General features: G+C 47.9%; 1 long non-coding RNA gene across 1 annotated transcript in view; it reads right to left on the bottom strand.

The window, feature by feature from the left end:
* LOC145717604 (uncharacterized) overlaps positions 1–17804 on the bottom strand; it is a 143587-nt gene extending 125783 nt beyond the window's left edge. Inside the window, exon 1 of the long non-coding RNA XR_014140939.1 lies at positions 17227–17804. This is a non-coding gene — a long non-coding RNA (uncharacterized LOC145717604). The remainder of the gene's footprint in view (positions 1–17226) is intronic.
* Between the last annotated feature and the right edge of the window lie 1842 nt (positions 17805–19646).

The following is a 19646-nucleotide window of genomic DNA, read 5'->3' as shown; positions in this document are numbered from 1 at the left end:
AAAAAAAAAAAAGAATGCACAATTTTCTGAAGGCATGCTATATTTCTATTAAAAGTTTCTTTTTAGGGAGCCTGGGTGGCTCAGTCGTTAAGCATCTGCCTTCGGCTCAGGTCATGATCCCAGGGTCCTGGGATCGAGTCCCGCGTCGGGCTCCCTGCTCAGCGGGGGGCCTGCTTCTCCCTCTCCCACTCCCCTGCTTGTGTTCCTGCTCTCGCTAACTCTCTCTCTCAGATAAATAAAATCCTTTTTTAAAAAAGTTTCTTTTTAGAAAAGTAAACTGACTTACACATGAGCCAGCCCTGTTGTTTCTGTTCAGTTCCTCTTCCTGACCTACACACACCTCCCTTCTAATTCACCGATGTCCACGGAGAAGCTGAAGACGCATCAGCATTCATGCTGTGCCACAGAGTGACAAAGTATGTTAAATAGATGAGAAATATGGAAGAGTACTCAGCATCAGATACTTACATCAACAGGAAACTAGTAACTGTCAAACCTCTTTAAAATCACTTGCATCTGACATACTGAAACATTACCTAGGCTTTACAATAGTTCATCTACTAAATAATCCATTAAAATAGGTCTAAAACAAGCCAGGGAAACATCACATTTAAATATATCTTCCAAATAAAGTTACAAATATTCAAAGCATATACGATCCAGCAATTGCACTTATTTGTTTTTAACCAACTGAGCCACCCAGGCGCCCCACACTTATTTGTTTTTAAAAGAATGCATATGAAAGAAATGTAAAGATAATACAGAGCAAGGATATAAGGGACTGAAAATGTCACAAGGCTTTGGTTTTTAAAACTTCTATAGGAAAACATATTAAGACCCCATTAAAAAGAGATGTTTGGGATATGGTAAACCCAACAGCACCGTTTTCCAGCTCCCCAAATCCCCACATCAAAAGATGCAAAGTAACAAGTTAGCAAAACACAGACACTCATGAATACCACTTGCAAGAAAACTAGATGAGGCGGCAGCCCCATGAAGCACAAAACCTTAAAGAAGGTCAGAGGAGTTGCATGGCACCGCGTCTGCAGGCACAGGAAGGAGCCAGTGGGCACTCCTGCGAATGCTGCGGGCCAGCCCGAACACAGGGGTGCTACAATGGGGTTTGCCCAACCCGACAGCCTGCGAGCACAGCGGCCCCCCGGACTCCTGAGCCTGGTCGCACAACGTCCCCTCCGGGACAGAGCCCCACAGTCACAACTCAGCAGAACGGCGACATGACGCTAAGGGAAGGAAAGGTAAAGTACAGTTGGGGAACGGAAACAGAGCCGAGAAACCTCAGAAATCATGCTGCCGTATTTTTAACTCCACACGCAAACAACAGCAGGGAAAGCTCATGGGGAGCGAAAAGCCTTCTGCAAAATGTTCAGCAAGAGCCAGGTGACATAAAAATGAGCAGTGGAAGAGCATCAAGGTCAAGTCTGACTAAGTTATTATAAGAAAGAAAGGAGCAATGTCCCGGTAAAGCTGAAAAAATAATTAAAAAAAAAAAAAAAGGAGCGAGAATGACATCCCCACACAATGAAAGCACCAGAAATGCAGGTCCACAAAGTAATTCAAACCCACCACCCACTACTCTAAACACATTACAAGACACTGAGAAAGTGATGTAAGACATAAAAGAACATTAAATCAAAATTGGAAGAACTTAGGAACGAGGCGACAGATCTCGGAAAATAAAGGATAGCTCATTTCAGAAATGAGGAATCCACTTGAAGAAAAAGAATGAACAAACAATAAATGTGTTTGGGGGGGCGGTTTAAAAAAAGAAACTTTTAAACAAACAGGAAGCGCCAAATATCAAAGGCAGGCAAAGAAAATGCAAAAGAGAGACAACAGGAGTCTGCAAATGTGAAAATTAAAACCGTGAGACAGATGTAATTCATGAGAGGTTTACTGAATTTCACAAAAAAACAGGTTTGGCTACATAGTGAAAGAACCAGAGAAACCAACTTGGAGCGAATAACGCCATGATCTATAATTCCATCACTGAACATTAAGAAAATTAAAGTCGTCTGGCATCTGGACAGAAAGACAAATGACTCGTAAAGGAAATGCAGCAGACTGCCTGCCGGCAGCCTCCCCAACAGCACCAGGTCTCAGTGGAGGAGCCTGGAGCGAGCGGCGTGCGAACACGTGCAGGGAAGGTAAGCAGACGCCCCCCCCTCCCCGGGATGAAGGGCTCAGGAAAAATGCTATCACACATAAGTGCTCGATGGTCGTTGTTTCCACGAGCCTCTTCTGCAGAAACTACGAGACAAAATGCTCCAGCAAATCATGACAGGACAGCACCACGAAGACCGGAGAACAAAGACAAAATGTGAACAGGAAGAATACCGAATTCAGTGCACAGACGTGCCGACCACACTGGGACAGCACTGAAAAGACTCCGTGGTTTTCAGCAGTCATACCGGTGGTGGTATTGACCTTGTTATGTTCGTACTGCTGGACGCGGGATAGAGAGGATGCCTGATTGTAAGTCATTCTGTTATGTCCTGTGCTCTTGGAAATCGGGATTTTCAGCACGGAAGAAAACAGATACAAATGCAACATAAAAGAGGCATAGTAAACATTCCAGAGTTCTGAACTGGAATTTCAAGTATCAGTATGAAAGTATAAGGTAGTCTGTCTCTAAAAACTCACATATGCGTCCTAGCTGAAGTCTAGACACGACAACTAACCTGTAGCAACGGCATCCTGAGAAAGAAGACTCTGTTCTCAAAATCCCACTTTCACTAAACACAGCAAGGCTCCTTAGACCCTGGCTAATTCCAAGTCTGGGACAGAAAACGGTCTGAACATCTATCAGAGACTCGAGTCAGGTATTTACTCAGAGAACACAGAAAACTAATTCTAAGGGATACATGCATCCCACATTTATAGCAGCATTATCAACAATAGTCAATTGATGGCAAGAGCCCAAATGTCCATCAGTAGATGAATGGATAAAGAAGACGTGGTCTATATATACATAATGGAATATTACTCAGCCATCAGAAAGAATGAAATCTTGTCATTTGCAAAGACATGGATGGCGCTACAGTGTATTATGCTAAATGAGATAAGTCAGAGACAAGTACCATGATTTCACTCACATGTGGAATTTAAGAAACAAAACTAATGAGCAAAGGAGATACAAAAAAGAGAGCGAGCGACAAACCAAGAAACAAATTCTTAACTAGAGAACACCCTGATGGTCACCAGAGGGGTGGTGGGTGGGGGATGGGGGAAACAGGCGGTGGGGAGTACAGAGTACACTTGTGATAAGCACTGAGTGATGTATTGAAAGTGTTGAATCACTATATTGTACACATGAAACTAATACTACACTGTATGTTAACTAACTGTAATTTAAATAAAAACTTAAAAATAAGTAAAGAGAGTCTAGACTTGTGTCAAGGGCTCACAGCCCAACTCGGAAGTGACCCCACGCACCCCAGCCAAAGATGGGGGTGTCAACACCACTAAAGAAAATAACCACAACAGGGGCGCCTGGGTGGCTCAGTCTTGATTAAGCGTCTGCCTTCGGCTCAGGTCACGATCTCGGGGTCCTGGGATCGAGCCCCGCATCGGGCTCCCTGCTCTAAGGGGAGTCTCCTTCTCCCTCTCTCTCTGCTGCTGCCCCTGCTTATGCTCTGTCAAATAAAATCTTTAAAAAAATTCATTATTTTGGTAATTTTTACATAAAGGAAAGATAAGGCATTTACCCTGCCTTTCCTACATGAATTGTTCCGCCGTATAATGAAATAGAGTAAGAGAAGTGTCTCTTGATACAAGCAGTCCCAAATTACAGATGATAAAGATTCAAATACTATCATTTTTCATCTCCGGCAAGTTAATGGACGTAAGCACTGACCATGGACTGCTGCTAACATCACAGAGAGAAGCAGACGTGACGTGCCCTCGGTGAAGAAATACACCATTACCCACAGTCTTGCCGAAGGAAGGCACGTGAGTTGACCAAGCTTCTGGATCCAGCTGCAGCGCGCAGAAAATAGAGAGGACAGAAGAACACGCTCATGTAGCACACGAGCGCACGCAGTGGGATCCAGACCCCAGGATGCTGTCTGGGCTGAAGGGCCCCCGGAGTGAAGGGGCTGTAGATTACGAGGCACGTAGAGACGCCTCAAGTGAGAAAAATGGCCAGGACTCAGACACGGAGTGCGGGATACGCAGGCGGGGACGGGTCTGAGGGCCCTGGGAGAATGTGAGCAGTTGGGCAAGAGGGTGGGCTGGGGCAGAGAGCACAGCGGGGTCTGGAACAGGCTCTACCAAGGTGACAATTACAAAGGGTGCTCCCCACATGAGAATTATTAGACCATAGGTTTGTACGTTTATCTCTAGAGCTTTCCTTTTGTCTCTATCACTCTGTCAAAAATAGGGCTTCTGACAACTACGTAATATCTAGGCCGTCAGCGAGTATCAGAGCTTTATTACTATAAAAGCACACAGAGCACCACACCATCCAGGAAGAATAGGTTTGGATAAGGTCAGTGAAGAGAAAGCAAGCTTTCTTAATCAACACAATATTGTGCACGTCACGGCGGAGCCCCTGTGAGCAGCCGGTCTCACCACGGACTTCTGTTCATGGACGGACTCACGACAGCACCAACCCGCGGCATGCTCCCGCTCTGGAAGATGCAGCCGCCGTGGCCACGGGCCCCTCCGATTAGCGGTCTCGGTGTCTGCTTCCACCGTGACATACACACAACACCCTTTCTCCCTCCTCAGTGATCGCCGTGTGCAGCAGGAGAACTTCACCTGCAAAGGCATGGCAATTTTGTAGGAGAAAAAAGCACAAAAGCCACCAGGCACCACTGTCCCTTTTTCTGGCCTCAGTGCTCACCCAAATTCAAACACCAAATACGATGGATCCATGCATATAGTGTATCTATTACTTTAGCTTATCAAACATTGTATATTGCAGATTAAATGAAATTCCTAAAGACCTCTATTTTATGCAGGTGCAGGCTGGTTCACAAGCCCAGCTGTGCTCTAGAATTTTCGAGAAGCATCAAACACACAAGTGCTTGGACCACCCCAGGACGATGGAACCAGAATCTGAGAGTGTTTCCTGCTCTCGCCACAGGACTCCTGAATACGGTGAGGGCAGAGCATCACCAACACTGAAAGGGGAAAGATCTGGACCACCCCACGTTAAAAAAAAAAAATCGACAACTTACTATAAAGTAATAACCATAATTCATAGAGGCTTAAGGTAGCGGACGTCAGGGCTCTAAACTTTCATTAGGGAGGGACAAAGGGAAGACCTGCAAGAGCAGCAGGACAGGGAGACACACCACAACATAAGCTAGGCCTTCACGAACACGTTTGGGATACATGCAGGGTGTGCATGCAGCCAGTTCTGTTTCCAGCACCATCCACCACACAGTCTGCACAAGAGGGAAATGCACCCAACACGTGCTCAACACACACACACACACACTGAATTTCCACTGGGTGTCCAGCTCCATCCGCGGCTGGGGAAACAAGACACACCACGGAGACGGGGCTCAACCTGAAGCCAAGCAAGCAAATAATGCTGTATAGAAAGCTCCATCACACACTGTGACGTGCTCAAGGTAGTGGGTGATAAACACGCAGCATGCATCCTGGAAGGAGAACTCTCAGAGGTGAGTGTTTAATACGTCATTCTCTGGCCGTTTCATGGAGTTGGAGCTCACAGTCTTGGTCGAAACTGGCTTAATAAGTTCAGTGAGCAACACAGATGACATGTCAGGCTCCGTGGGGGTTGCCAAGAATGAGCACAGTCAGATGCACCTGTTACCTTCACGAGCCCACTCTCTTATCCTGTGGGAAGCAAGGCTCCAAAGGGCCCTCAGAACGAACTGGCAAAGCCTCTTCCAGGGAATCGTCAGAACGTGGCGAGAGAAGCCCCTATCCTCTGGCTGACGACAGCGGGACGGGCAGCCCCTAAAAGCTGTACACACACCTAGTCTCCCCCACGAGGGGTTCGAAGCGCCTCCATCTTGTGGCTGAGGGCGCCGAGGCACAGACAGGTGCCAGGAATGCGTACTTTCAAACCTGGCCTCACCCTTCCAAGGAAGGGGAAAGCGCTCCCTGATGGAACGGGGACGGGACATCTGAGCCCCCGCACAGGTGTGGAGGAGGAAGAGAGATGCAGAACTCAGACACGGAAAGAGAGGGAGAAAAGGACAAAGGGAAGCTGCGCAGATGTTCTGACGTCATCAGTGAAGGTGAAGGGACACGAGAAACACAACAGGTCCTTCGGGGCCATCCTTAAATCTGAAGCTTGTGAATGTGCACTCGTAGGAACGCGGCTCGGGGCCAGCACCACCCTCTCTCCCAAGTCCAACCGGGTCAGACCGCGCTGTGCTTCAGGCTCCGCAAAGCTCACTACCACCAGGCAAGAGCCTTGAACTCCCTCCACGGAACGTCATTCTGTGCGAAGAAGCAAACCCACCCAGCAGGTCATTTAACTGGCCTCCCGCCTTCCCCTGGGCCTCCCACCATCCTGACGTCAGGGGGCATGCTGAGGGGTGCCACGCCCTTCGAGGACAGCCTTCCAAACAGGGCATCCTTCAAACCCAGGGCTCGTGAGGGACGGGCCCCCCACCCCGCTGATGCCCCTTGAGACTCTTGGGGAGCCTCCCTTTCGAGACCCCAGGGCAAGCCTGTATCTCCCCACCTGACATGGAGACAAGACGCTTCACACGCCCACAGTCTCGGACGAACAATGAGATGGTTTGTTCCATTCATCGTCCCGGACCCATTTTTGCTTCATCCCATTCCTTAGATTTTTAGGTCTCAGATCAACAAAATGGTATTTCTCACATGGTCTCAATTAACTACCGCCAGAAAGCTCTTTTCTGTAACAGAGAAAGGTTCCCAGCCACCAGAGAGGAGGGGACGCCCACAGCCTAGCCCACAGTGGCCACAAGATGCGTCCACAGGAGTCTCAGAGCGCCATCCGTGTTCCAAATCTCCCTCATCACCGTGACCTCGACACCAACAAGATGCACGAAGTTTGAACTCCTCCAAGCAGTTTGGGAGATTTTCAACACCCTTATTTATGGGAACTCCTCACTGTGTTTGCCCCAACTCTCTCAACAGCAGTGACCACCTCTGAGAATCTGGGGTCAGAACATGTCAACGTGTTCTCATCACATGAATCCACGATACGGTCTCTAACAAAGCACTTCACTGTTTCCACCGACAGCCTCCCTTATGGCAAACTAAGCTGGCCCTTCATCCATTTATGCTCGTGACCTCCAGGGATGGCCAGCAGCCAGCCAAGGACAGAGCCCCGGGAGAGAGCCTGCCCACGCCCAGATGTGGACACCAGACCACACACTGCAGATGCTCAAGCCCCTGCTCTGTGGTCGTTCATCATGGCAGCCCAAGGTGAGTGACAGACATGGAGAGCACTTTGTGGGGGGGATGCCTGGAGCTGACACACACATGCTCATTCTTAAGTTACCGGAGCCACACACAGGCCCAGTTCTTCCCACCTGATCCAGGAGTCCCTCAGGCCTCAGTAAGGAGCTGTTCCTGCCACCCACTGCCTCAGGGCCCATCAGAGCATGCCAGCCCGGGCTCGGCAGGGGAAGGCCCCTCCCAGAAGGGCTCTGCGGGGTCTCCTCCCAACTGTGGATGAACCTCCGAGAAACAGGCCTGGAAACACAGCCTGTGGATCAGTCTGCCTGTCTGCCATCCTGCACTGAGCTCCAGGCAAGACATCATTAAAGGAGGTTCAGTGCAAAGTTGCGATCCACATGATCTTTAAAAATTCTAACCAACTAGGGCGCCTGGCTGGCTCTGTCGGTTGAGCATCTGACTCTTGGTTTCAGCTCAGGTCGTGATCCCAGGGTCGTGGGACCAAGCCCCACATCAGACTCCTCACTCGGCATGGAGTCTGCTGGAGATTGTCTCCCTCCGCCCCTCCCCGTGGCCTGTGTGTGTTCTCGCTCTCTCAAATAAATCTTAAAGAAAAAAAAAATTCTAACCAACCATCCATGCTGCAGCAAACATATTTACCAATTCAAGCATGAATTTATGGTGACTGGCTGGAGCCCAGACATATCCCAAGAGGAAACCTCACAGCCGCTATAATGCGGAGGGACCGCAGGGGTCCGAAGGCACATCCCGGAGCAGCTGGTCTGCCGTGGAGAGCGGGACACAAGGACAAGCGTATCACACATTGGCGATTCTGTGCAGACACAATCTGTCTGCTTTGAGAACTGCAGGTACCAGAAGCATGAGGAAACCATGACATTTAGCTGTGAAACCGAGCTGACGCAAACAACTGCGGAGCCCCGGCTTCTGCCGTGTGCTCTCATTTTCCTCCCCGTCGGCGTCTGTGGGATAGATGTGTCTAAATTTAAGACCAGAGAAAAAAGTTCTCAAGAACAACACAGCTGTTGTGTTCCTGTTATGTTCTGTTGTTACAGATGGTTCTTTAAATCTAGGTGTTTACTTTGTTACGTAAGGATAGATTCATTGGTCCTGCTAGAGAGAAAGTCGTCAGGGGAAGGAAACGGGTCTCAAACACCCCGGAAGGAGGTCTGTGTCTGACACAGTCACGCGGTAGGTGTGTACGTGTTCCAGAGTTCTGACCATGCAGCGGGAGTCTGGGCATCCTCTGCAGCAGGGGACACATCAGAGGGGCGGCTGATACGGGGAGAAGGGTTCGGGCCAGCAGGTGCACAAGCAGAAACGAAACAGAACAGCCACAATCACAAACACGCTGATTATCATTCTCTAAGCATTTCAAGAATCTGGCGACTCCACCAAGCATTGAGGAAGAAGGAATGGTAATTCCAAGCTCCCATGTGGCAAGCCTGAAGTTCATGGGAAGAGCCGGCTGGAAGCACCCGGAAACCGTACAAAATAACAACGCCCAAGGAGGAGCAAGCACTCTCTGAGCAGTACCGCCAGACAATGCCCCCCACCGCAGGCAGGGGCCCCGGAGAGGCCAGCACCACGAACACCATGACTCTGAGATACAGTCACCCGTCTGACGGGGAGGGAAGGAGCGAGGGGCTGCCGCAGGAGGGCAGCCGCGAAGGACAGACCGCAGGCCCAAAAGCAAGGGCCGGGCCAGTCCTCCAATAAGGCTTTGATTTCCCACCAATTTCTCCAGAATGTGTCCACAGAAGGACATTTCAAACCCCAGGTGCTGGCTTCCTAGATTTTAGAGGTAAGTAATATTTAAACAGAAGCAGGAAACATTTTAAGGATCTAAAGAAAACTGAAATATTCAAAACAGTAGCTAATATCTTAAATACATTCCTTATGTCATTTAACCACTCAGTTGTGGTGTGAACCAAGTTCAGCATGGGCTATCGGCCAGATCAGAGAGCCGCTCCTCCTCGGGATGCACACACACACACACACACCCAGACACACACCCAAATACACACACCCACACAGGCACCCAGAGACACCGTGAGACACACACAGACGCACCTGCTCAGAGATACGCACACGCACTCAGACACACACACACACAAGGAACACTGAACGTCATGACCATGCTTGAGCTCATGAAGTCTCAATCTTGAAGTATTTTTTGAGAAATAAAGTAGAGCACATCTGGGAAGACACTATAAATAAAAACATCAGGCTAAGAGCGGTCTAACCTGTGCAGGTGGAAAAGCTCAGGCAACGATAGGGATGTGGCCCCAAAGCTGTGTTTCTGAAAGCTGCTCTTCTTTACAGAGATTTGGTAGAGGAGGACAAATCTTTCTTTAAGGCAAAAAGATCCAACTCCCCTAAAGAAACACAAGTTAAATGCAGATAAGCAGCTCACAGCAAGGAAATTTACAACTGTTGTTTTAAACTAGAAATAGTTAGTTCCCACAACAATGTCCTGAATAACGTGTTCGTGGCTCTGGAAAACAAGAAACGCACTCCTCAGCCTGTATCTGCCCAGAATCTCTCACAGACTTCCTAACACGAGACTGCTTTGTTCCGTCCCGTCTGTCTTCTCTCCACCACTCATCTGCATGCACTTTAAAGCACATAGACTGAAGCTTTTGTGTCCTGCACCTGCTGGGGGTCTGTCTGTAAACCCTTCCCTCCCGCGTCCCTCCCACAGTGCTCGATCGACAGCGTTTGCGTCCCACTCCTCGGCCTGTGTTCCTGGATTCTGGCCAAGACTGATTTCTTTGAGGGGCACATGTCTGAAATGACTGACCATAACCGCATCCTGAGATGGATCTTGGTGTACTCGTCAACTTGACTGATTGCAGGCGAGTAATTCACACTGGAATTCACTGTCCACATTCACGAATCCTATCCTTTGGTTATTTCATTCTTAATCAGGACAACATCTTAATTATGTGTAAGGGTTAAGCCCTTATTATGGGTAAGCCCATTGCACTGAAATTAAAATTACAAATCCAGGTCCTACTGAGGAATCATCAGCCCCAATAAACAATTTTTTCCTCTGCTTTAAAAATGGTAAAGGAGCTAATCTTATTACATTCTGAAAACAGACATAGATATAATGTACAGATAAAAGATGAAAAACTTACACTTTGCAACTATTTTTTCCAGGAAATGTAGAAATTTTGTTCAAGTTCATGGTAAAACATAAACTCCCCAACAATGAAAGCCAAGCCCAAAATTACATGACATGTAAACATCATGGCGACACCGTGATGGCTCAAGAGATGTCCACAATCTAATCCCAGAATTTGCCAACACGGTACCTCGAATGGAAAAGGGACTTTGCTTATGGGATTAAGGGTCTCCGGGTGAGGGGATAATCCTGAGATAATCACATGCGTCCATGAGAGCAGAGCCTGTTCCTAGCTCCTCTGAGGACCAGAGACGTGAGGATGGAGCCCGCAGTCAAGGACCAGGGAATGCATGTGGGCGCCTCTGGAAGGTAGAAAAGGTAAGGAACAGATTCTCCACTGGAGCCACCAGAAGGAACCAGCGCTGTGGACATCTCGATGTCAGCCCAGTGAGCCTCTGCCAGACGCTTGACTGACCTACAGAGCTCTAAGACAATAAATTTATGTTGTTTAAGCCAACACATTTGTGGTAACTTATTACAGAAAAAAAATGTGAATTCTCTCCGGATAAGGGCCCTAAAATGCCTGCTCTAGCACTATGCCTCCCCAAAATTGCTATGAGTGATTTGGCCATGTCACGGCTCCTGATGTTGTCGGAGATCAACACTGATTACACGTGTGTCATCGGAAAACGACAACACACTATCGATGTAGGAGGAATACTAGCACTCGCACCTGCCCAATCCCAATCCTGCCGGCCGCAGCTAGGGTGTGCCATAAGATATGCCTATTGGCTTTGCATCTACGTAAACTTGGGAGCCGGATTAACGTACTCAGGAGCAAAGCTGGCCTGAGCAGGTGCCCTTCAAAGAACCAACTTCAGGGGGGAAAGGCCCAACTCCAGGAGACCGTCCCGTGCCAATTCCTCCATCCTAAAGGATCACACAGCATCTTCACGGCGACACTTTCCCCAAAGCCAAGCCAAGCACCACCTTCCAGGGACCGTCCAAGACGATATGCTCTAGCATACATTCGCACACAAACACATACTTGTTATGAACTCAACAGGCACTTCCAAAAGAAAGAAAAAGCTTTAACATAGATGTTTACCAACAGAAGTCGATGGAAAGGGGAGAGTGATGCAGGAGTCTACCTCAATTAGCATCTTCCCAAAATAGGAAGTTAATCCAGCATGAGAAAGTGGAACGGCATCGTTCTCAGGAAACGGTATTCCAATAGCTAGTCAGCCAACTGGCGGCAGACATACAGTCTTCCCCTGATACGTAACCAAAATAAATCAGAAGAATTACAGACATGAATGCAGAAACTGAAACAAAATGTTAAACTAAAATATGGCTGAATGTTTATGCAAATTTTGGCAAAGAAAGGCTTTCTAGCATTTCCCCAAAGTCAGAATTCATGGAGGAATGCATTCATAGACACCACTGTGTGACAACTTACTTCTTACATATATAAAAACCATAAAGTTGAAGCTGCAATGGCAATCTGAAGAAGCAAAAACATATCTGGATCATAAATACATGAAAAGAGTTAATATCTTATGGTCTGGATTTCAAAACAGTGAAATAAACATCCTCATAACATTGGCATGAGTAACAGACCCTACACCGTGCCATTTACACACCAAGCAAAAGGGAGAAGTAGGAAAAAACACGTTCAACAGAACCACTAACCTAAGTAAATGAAACTGCCAAGCGCGGATCATCAGTCAAGCCCACAATTACAAAGAAAATTTAAAAAGCAAACATTGTCAGGTGTGCAGTCTGAGTGAAAGGACAAACAGGTGCATTTTTGTAAAACCCGTATTGAAATGTATGCTGAAAATCTCTAAAATCTTCCTATCTTCTGAAACATTTTAAGTCCACAAATGTATTCTAAGAGGATAATTAGCTGAATAGAGGTAAGTCATCCAGGCATTATTTACATTCCCAAAGAACAGGACATCGCTGTCACCTGAGTGATGCCCATATCATGGTATACTTCATCACTATTAAAATATTTTTAAATATTTTTATTGACAAGGACAGGTGCCATAATATACTGCATTAATTTGTTAAAACATCTGTTATTGAAATAATTAGAATAATCATTCTATTAATACAAATTGTGGATATATACATATAAAGACATAGGAAAATATGAAAAGTAAACCAAAATGTCAACAATGACCATCTCTGAATCTTTCATTTTACTTACGCTAATTTTTATGCCAATTTTTTCATGCTAAGATATATTGTTTGCATGGTTTTTAAAAAGGAAGAGACAAATAAAAAGAATTTACAATTACAGCGTTCACAATTTCTACAAGTAAATCTCTGAATTAGCTAGCTAGAAGGTACTCCCACAAATAATTTGTACAACTTATTCTTAATACATATGTACTTGCTGAACTAAAAAAGTTGAAATATTTACTCACACAAGCTCTAGATACTCATCGTCCATGCCGAAGTCCTTGCAGGGAAGTGTGATCTGTCCATGAGAACAGAGAAGACTTAGGGCTTATGACCCATGCCCCTCACGGGTACCCTGGTAGGGGCAGTGAAGGGAGACTGGCAGATTAACACACTCTGCCACAGTCAAGGAAGAATTACGGACGAATCTTAACTAGAACCCAGGTTTCCAACTGCCAAGGAAATACTGGATACCTGTCCAGACCCCACCTCCATTCACCCCATAACACCAGAAACCGGATTCTCCACCATCAGACAGGCGATATGAGGACCCTCCTGGCTTTCTTGCTAATTAGGGAGAAAGGAAAGAAAGCGCCAGTAGGTGTAGCCCAGCAAAAATTAAACCAAATTGAATTCATATGTTTAATAAAGGAAAGCATTTGGGTTTGTCAAAGTTAATCAAAACCTTAACTAAAAACCAATGACATTATGCAATGAAAATGAATAATGCTCTAAGAGAGGGCTGTTTCTGTCGCCTTTAGACAGTCAGGATCATAGGTGGTACTATTTTGTTTCTCTTCCTATATAATCTTTATCTTGGAGCAACGTAGGTCTATTCATAGTTACCTGGAGAAGAGTGAATTTTCTGTTGAAAAATAAACTAGAATTCTACTTTCAGAATTACTGTGGCTTGATCCAGCAGCAATACTAAGAATGCTTTCTATAATTTCTCTTATTTTAAATGAGACAAATATCAAAATACCGCCTGCTCTTATCCTTTTATGAGCACAACAGAAATGTAAATACTGCTCTGAATTCTGCATGAGGACTGCAATATTGCCAACGTGGGGATTATGTACACTGAGCCATTATATCAATGAAAAGATAAGCATCTGAATAATTCCAGTAGGTTGTTTCAAAAACATTTTATTGCTGTCCCAAAAAATCCAAATATGCATTTTAAATATAATACATATAAATGAATTTGCAGGCAGACCATTCACTGTCCTAAGACCTCCCATGCAAAAAACCTCATACTAAAGAGAAATGGCTTATCAAGATTATATTATCGCTTTACCCTTCTTATTCAGACTCTTAAGGATACCCTAAGTATGAGAGGTTAGATCATAAAAGTAAAAGCAAGGTTCCCCAACCTTGTCTCTTGGATTTGGACCAGCTCCCTCTTCGTGGCAGGGGCGGGATGATGAGTACCATCGTGGCCTCGACCCACCAAATGCCAGTAGCACCCTTGCCCAGTTACGAAAAACAAAAACTTCTCTGGACACTCTGACATCTACTGGCCATGGGGGCAAAACTGCCCCATTGGAGAATGAGCAATATAAAGGGAGACAGAAGGCCTCGCCGTGGAATTTGGAGTGGTCTCCCAGGGAGGTGACCCATGTCCCTCCACAGACAGAACAGAGAAGCTGAGAAAGACGGATCCAGGTGGGGAGAGGAGTCTCCCTTTGTCTCCCTGTCCTTCTCCAAATCCATGTAAAGGCCAGTGTTTGGGGGGGAGGGGAAGGGAAGACATTCCAAACATAGCTGGAAAACAAGAACATTCCACCTACACAGCAATATCATTAAGGAAATTCTAAGAGAAGAAGACAGACGGAACCCATGTGGCCGAGTGAAGCCCAGAGTGTGGCCCGTGGGGCAGCTTGTCCCAGCCAGAGCTGGGCCAGTCCCACGGAGGGGACGGGGAAGAAGGGTTTCTGACAACTCCTACCCACAAAACCCAAAGGACTATGTTCTTTCCATGAATTAACCACCTGTCAAGACTGTTTACAGAAATACAGAAATCTTCAGCCCCAACAAGGTAGAGTTCATGGGGAAATTTAGAATACTAAATAACACCTATCAGGAAGGGAGGAGTCTCAAATCCCTGACCACAGCTTTGATCGTTAAAAAAACACGAATTAAAGCAAATTAAAACCCAAGTAAGTAGAAGAAAGGAAATAATCAAGACCAGAACAGGTATCAGAGAAACAGAGAATATAAAAACAGTACTGATAATCAATGACACCAAAATCTGGTTCATGGAGAAGATCATTAAAATTGCCCAACCTGACTGATGAGGAAAAAGGGAGAGAAAATTCAAACTCATGGCATCCAGAACCGGAGAAACAGCATCATTATAGATTCTCAGATCCTGAACGCACACTAAGGGAAGATTATGAGCAACCTGATGTCCGTGAATCTGAAAACCGCAGGTGTTTCTCGGTGGGGTGGGAGGGGATGACCTTCCCTCAAGGGGCACTCGGCAGCGCCTGGAGACATGTCTGGTGTTCACCGCGGGAGGGAGGGCACGGTCCGGTGGTTGGAGGTGTGGGGTGCTGCTGAACATCCCCCACACCCAGGACCGCCCCGACCACCCAGGACTGTGCAGTTCAGAATGCGAGGAATACCTTCCACACACCGTTCCCTCAGGTGGGAGTTCTGCCGTCCTAAGGAAGAACCTAAGGAAAGGGCCTTGTCCGGCCACAGGTGCGCCCACCGAAGGCCAGCGTGGGTGCCCGGCCGATGACAGAGGCGGCGGCGGGCTCAGGGCAGCGACGCGGGGGAGTCACGGGGGAGGCCAGAGCCGCGGCAGCTCCCTCACCTCTGCGATCCCCTTCGGGACAAAGTGCTGTCCCCTTATTATAGGGGAGAGTTGCGTCTCATAGGGGCAGTTACTGCTGCCACCGTGCAAGCTGAGGACAGAGCTGGGGGCGTGGTGGGCAGCCTGCCGCAGGCTCCGGCGATGGCCCCCACATGGGCTGCCCCACATCGCTGAGCATGGCCCTGCTCCTCTGATGCTCACCACGTTGTGAAGGACTCCTCCCCAAGGAGCAGCACCCCAACATCACCAACAACAGACTGTCCCCAGAGGCAGGCCTGCACCAACGTTCTGTCCATCCAGCGCTCCCTGAGTGGGGAGCGAGCGTCCTGGGGGGTGTTCCCCACGTCACGCTGGGTCCCGGGTGGTGGGGCTGACAGCCGAGTGCAGAACCCCTTTATCCAGCCCCACTGAAAGGAAGGGTGCACCTCATATCCTTAGTAACAAACTCCTTTTCTGCCTAAACAAGCCAGAGTGAATTCTGTTCTTTCCAACCCAGAACCCTACCCAATCCGTGGAGGAAACAGGCAGGGGTCTGCTCCTCGCTACCAGGAGGTTGCCTGATTCCGAGCCCTGAGGCGGCCTCAGGGCTGGTCTCTGCTGAAGCAGAGGGTGGGAGAGTTTAACAGGAAAAGCCTGGGGCGCCCGACCGCCTCAGTCAGAAGAGCACAGGACTCTTGATCTCGGGGTCGTGAGTTCGAGCCCCATGCTAGGTATAGAGATGACTTAAATCAATAAACTTAAAAAAAAAAACACTAAAAATTAAGAAAAATAAAAATTAAATAAAAGGAGAATTTTGTCTTCTACCTCCCTGAAGGCTCTTACACAAAACTGAAGTCCCACCGAACGGCTACCATGTTCCTGGCTGTGGAGACGCACCCCAAAGTCAACATCGCCTTCTGAGAATATCAAGTAAGCCCAAGCAGATGTTAGCGAACAGAGATGTGAATGTGTGAGGTGCCCCCGAGCGACACATGAGGGGACGGAGGGGACAGAGCAGCGTCATCGAAGGGTCCACCCAAATCTTACCGCATTCATCCACGCAAATCTCTTCCGGAGCGATGGGACACCGTGGACGCGTCCTCTCTTCCCCTGAACCATCAGAATGACAGCGTCCGCGTGTGGAGGCTGCGGCGGGCTGTGAGATGTGCTCACTGGCACTGGGAGGGGAGGTCACAGCCCCACCAGCACCCATGTTCACAGGCAGGTGAGCGGTGGGCACACCCTGCAGGGCCTTCCTGAGCACATGGGAGTTTTGGGCATTTCACGAATGTGTGGCAGTCAGACATGTGCGTCCCTGCTCCACAGTCACCAGCTCCACGCCTGGCTCCCGTGTCCCCCACACACACCAAAGCACCCACCACCACCAATGCCACGTGGTGGCCTCTCCTACCAGCACGAAGGAGTGAGAGCACAGAAGGAGAAGCCCCGTTCAGGGGTTCCAGTTCCCTTCATGGCCGCCACGGACCCGCACACATGCTCAGCACACCTACCACCACCTGCCGCCCTCCACGGAGACCCCACGGACCTCCTCGAAGCCTCTCCCCACATCCCCCACAAACACGGCACCTGCGAGGAGTCACCCCGTCTGTCCAAACAGAAGGCACCCTCCCCTCCCATGTCCCACCACCGGCCCACTGGGTCCCGGCCCTCGCGGATGCACGGAGCGCGGGGAGCCCACAAGGGACATTACCTGAGCAGTCCCCATCACGGCTGGGCTGGGTGCAGGCCGAGGGCGTCCAGCGGCTGGTGCTCTGAAACTGCGCTGGGCTTATGGCCGCGCCTCACGTGGTGCCAAAGCCTAAGATGAGGAATGGACAGAAATGGGGAAAATATGATAAAAAAACATAAGCAAACTCCCACCGTGGACAAGAAAACACATGGAATGGGCACAGACAACATGACACCAGGCGATAATTAAAACGGAGAACAGTGATGTGGCAGAGAAACTGCCTATAAAAAGTGAGGCCAGCAAGGCTTAAGTAAGACCCTGAAACGCTGGGTATATACGCGCAGACCTGTGTCCGTGGTGAAAAAGAGGTCATTTCTCAAGCAGCGCATGACACGACGAGACGTGGCTTTCCCACCTTCAAGGTACAGAACCAGAGAGAAATATTACAACCATGCTTTAAACCAGGGTATGATTCTCAGATAAGCTGACGGCAGAAGCCGTATTTGTGAAGCCAGGCTAGCTCCGTGACCCCAAGAAACAAGAGTGCTACCAGGAATATTAACAACTGCTCCTTCTCTTTCCAGGGGAAAAACAGCACCAGACCCTGATGAATCTGAGGGGTGCGAGAGCGTGTATTTTGATAAATTCTTAACCTCTCTGTTCCTTCTCTCATTGGAAACTAGTACAGACCCCACCACCACGTGCATCTGATGAAACGGGACCGGGTCTCTTCCAGGGGATTGTTGATAACATCACGCGGTCCGTTTGTTCCTACTGAGTGGGCACAATCACGGAACACGTACCTACACACACTTCACGCACCCTCAGAAACCATGCTCGTGTTCTGTAGCTTTCCATGGAGGCCAGAAGCCCTGCATAGTGCACTCACCTTCCGAAACCTACTCTGTCCCCAGAGTCTCTGACCAAACACGTTACCAGATACCACGTGCTTCCATTCAAACGTACGAGCCTCACAAGGTAGGAAAATCAGCTGTTTTATGTTGGCAGGCATACTCCACAAATACTGACTGTGAAGAACACGCAAACCGGAAAGCAATCCCAGGTCCCCGTACCCGTTAGGATGTCTGCGGTGACTGTCACCTAAGCTGTGTATTCCCAGGCATCTCCTCCTGAAAGTTCCAGAACGACACTCTGTTCCTCACTGGCATTATTCACGTCCCATACAGGGATTTCTCCTTTGTTTCTTGCCTGAAGACTCACACGGACCCAGCAGATCTCTTCTTGTTGGGCATTTGGCTTGTTTCCGGTTTTTACCAACTGCTAGGAATTCTGCACATTTCTATACGCTTCTCAGTGTGTTTTGCAAACACACTTCTGGGAGTGGCCTTAGCAGGTCACAGGACACGCGTGTGCCAGGGCCCACGTCACCTATCGCCAGGTTTTCTGTGGGTCTCTGCTGAAAGAAGAGTTTCCCACTGTTCTCACGGATTTGCAAAAACTTTTGTTATGATTACTGACCAAATATATTTCCATGCAGACTGCCCGTTCCATAGACTTGTCTACTTCTTTAGGGGGCAGTTGCTACTATGTAGCATCTCTGTATATATTCCAGACCACCTGCTGCAACACTCCTCCTGCCTTCTGATGCGTTTACTTCGCAGTGGTGGCTTTCAGCAATTTACATGGACTTAATGGGATTTATGTCCAAGTCTATCACTCCTTTTTTTTTTTTTTAAGATTTTATTTATTTATTTGACAGAGAGAGACACAGCGAGAGAGGAAACACAAGCAGGGGGAGTAGGAGAGGGAGAAGCAGGCTCCCCGCGGAGCAGGGAGCCCGATGCGGGGCTTGATCCCAAGACCCTGGGATCATGACCTGAGCCGAAGGCAGACACTTAACCAACTGAGCCACCCAGGCGCCGCTATCACTCCCTTCTTTAAGGGCTTCTATCATTTTCTCTTCCCAATTCCACGATTTAAAAAATATATTTGACTACATTTTGTTTTAGCATTTCTACAGCTATTTCTAATGATTAGATCATTACTGTTTGAAACTCTGAGTTGCGAGGTAGAAATTTTCTCTCCAATGGCTAACCAATTATCCCAATAGATCTACTGAATAATCCATATTTTCTCCACCAACTTGAAAATGCCACTTGTACAGAAAAGACGGTCCTACAGGTCAATTTATCTCCTGTAGCATTGGGACCGGTGTTCCTCTCTAAGGAGATCAGAACGCCCACCATTCAGATTTTCTTTAAAACTCTTTATTAGACAATCTTAAAATTTATTCTTCTGCCTTGACTTTATCCCTTAATCAAATCCCCACTCCCTACCTTCAGTGCCCCCCCAAACAGGAATTTGATCGAAAATGTATCTCACACACACACACGCTCACGCATCTGAAGTGAAGTGATAGGTTTTAATAATGAGTTTGCCATTAAAGGGTCTCTCCCTACCTAGCACTCGGTAACGTTTTA

Source organism: Leptonychotes weddellii, chromosome 2, assembly GCF_054177405.1.
Source record: "Leptonychotes weddellii isolate Sample4059 chromosome 2, ASM5417740v2, whole genome shotgun sequence".
NCBI lineage: Eukaryota > Metazoa > Chordata > Mammalia > Carnivora > Phocidae > Leptonychotes > Leptonychotes weddellii.
This window is presented reverse-complemented; position numbering and strand designations above follow the sequence as displayed.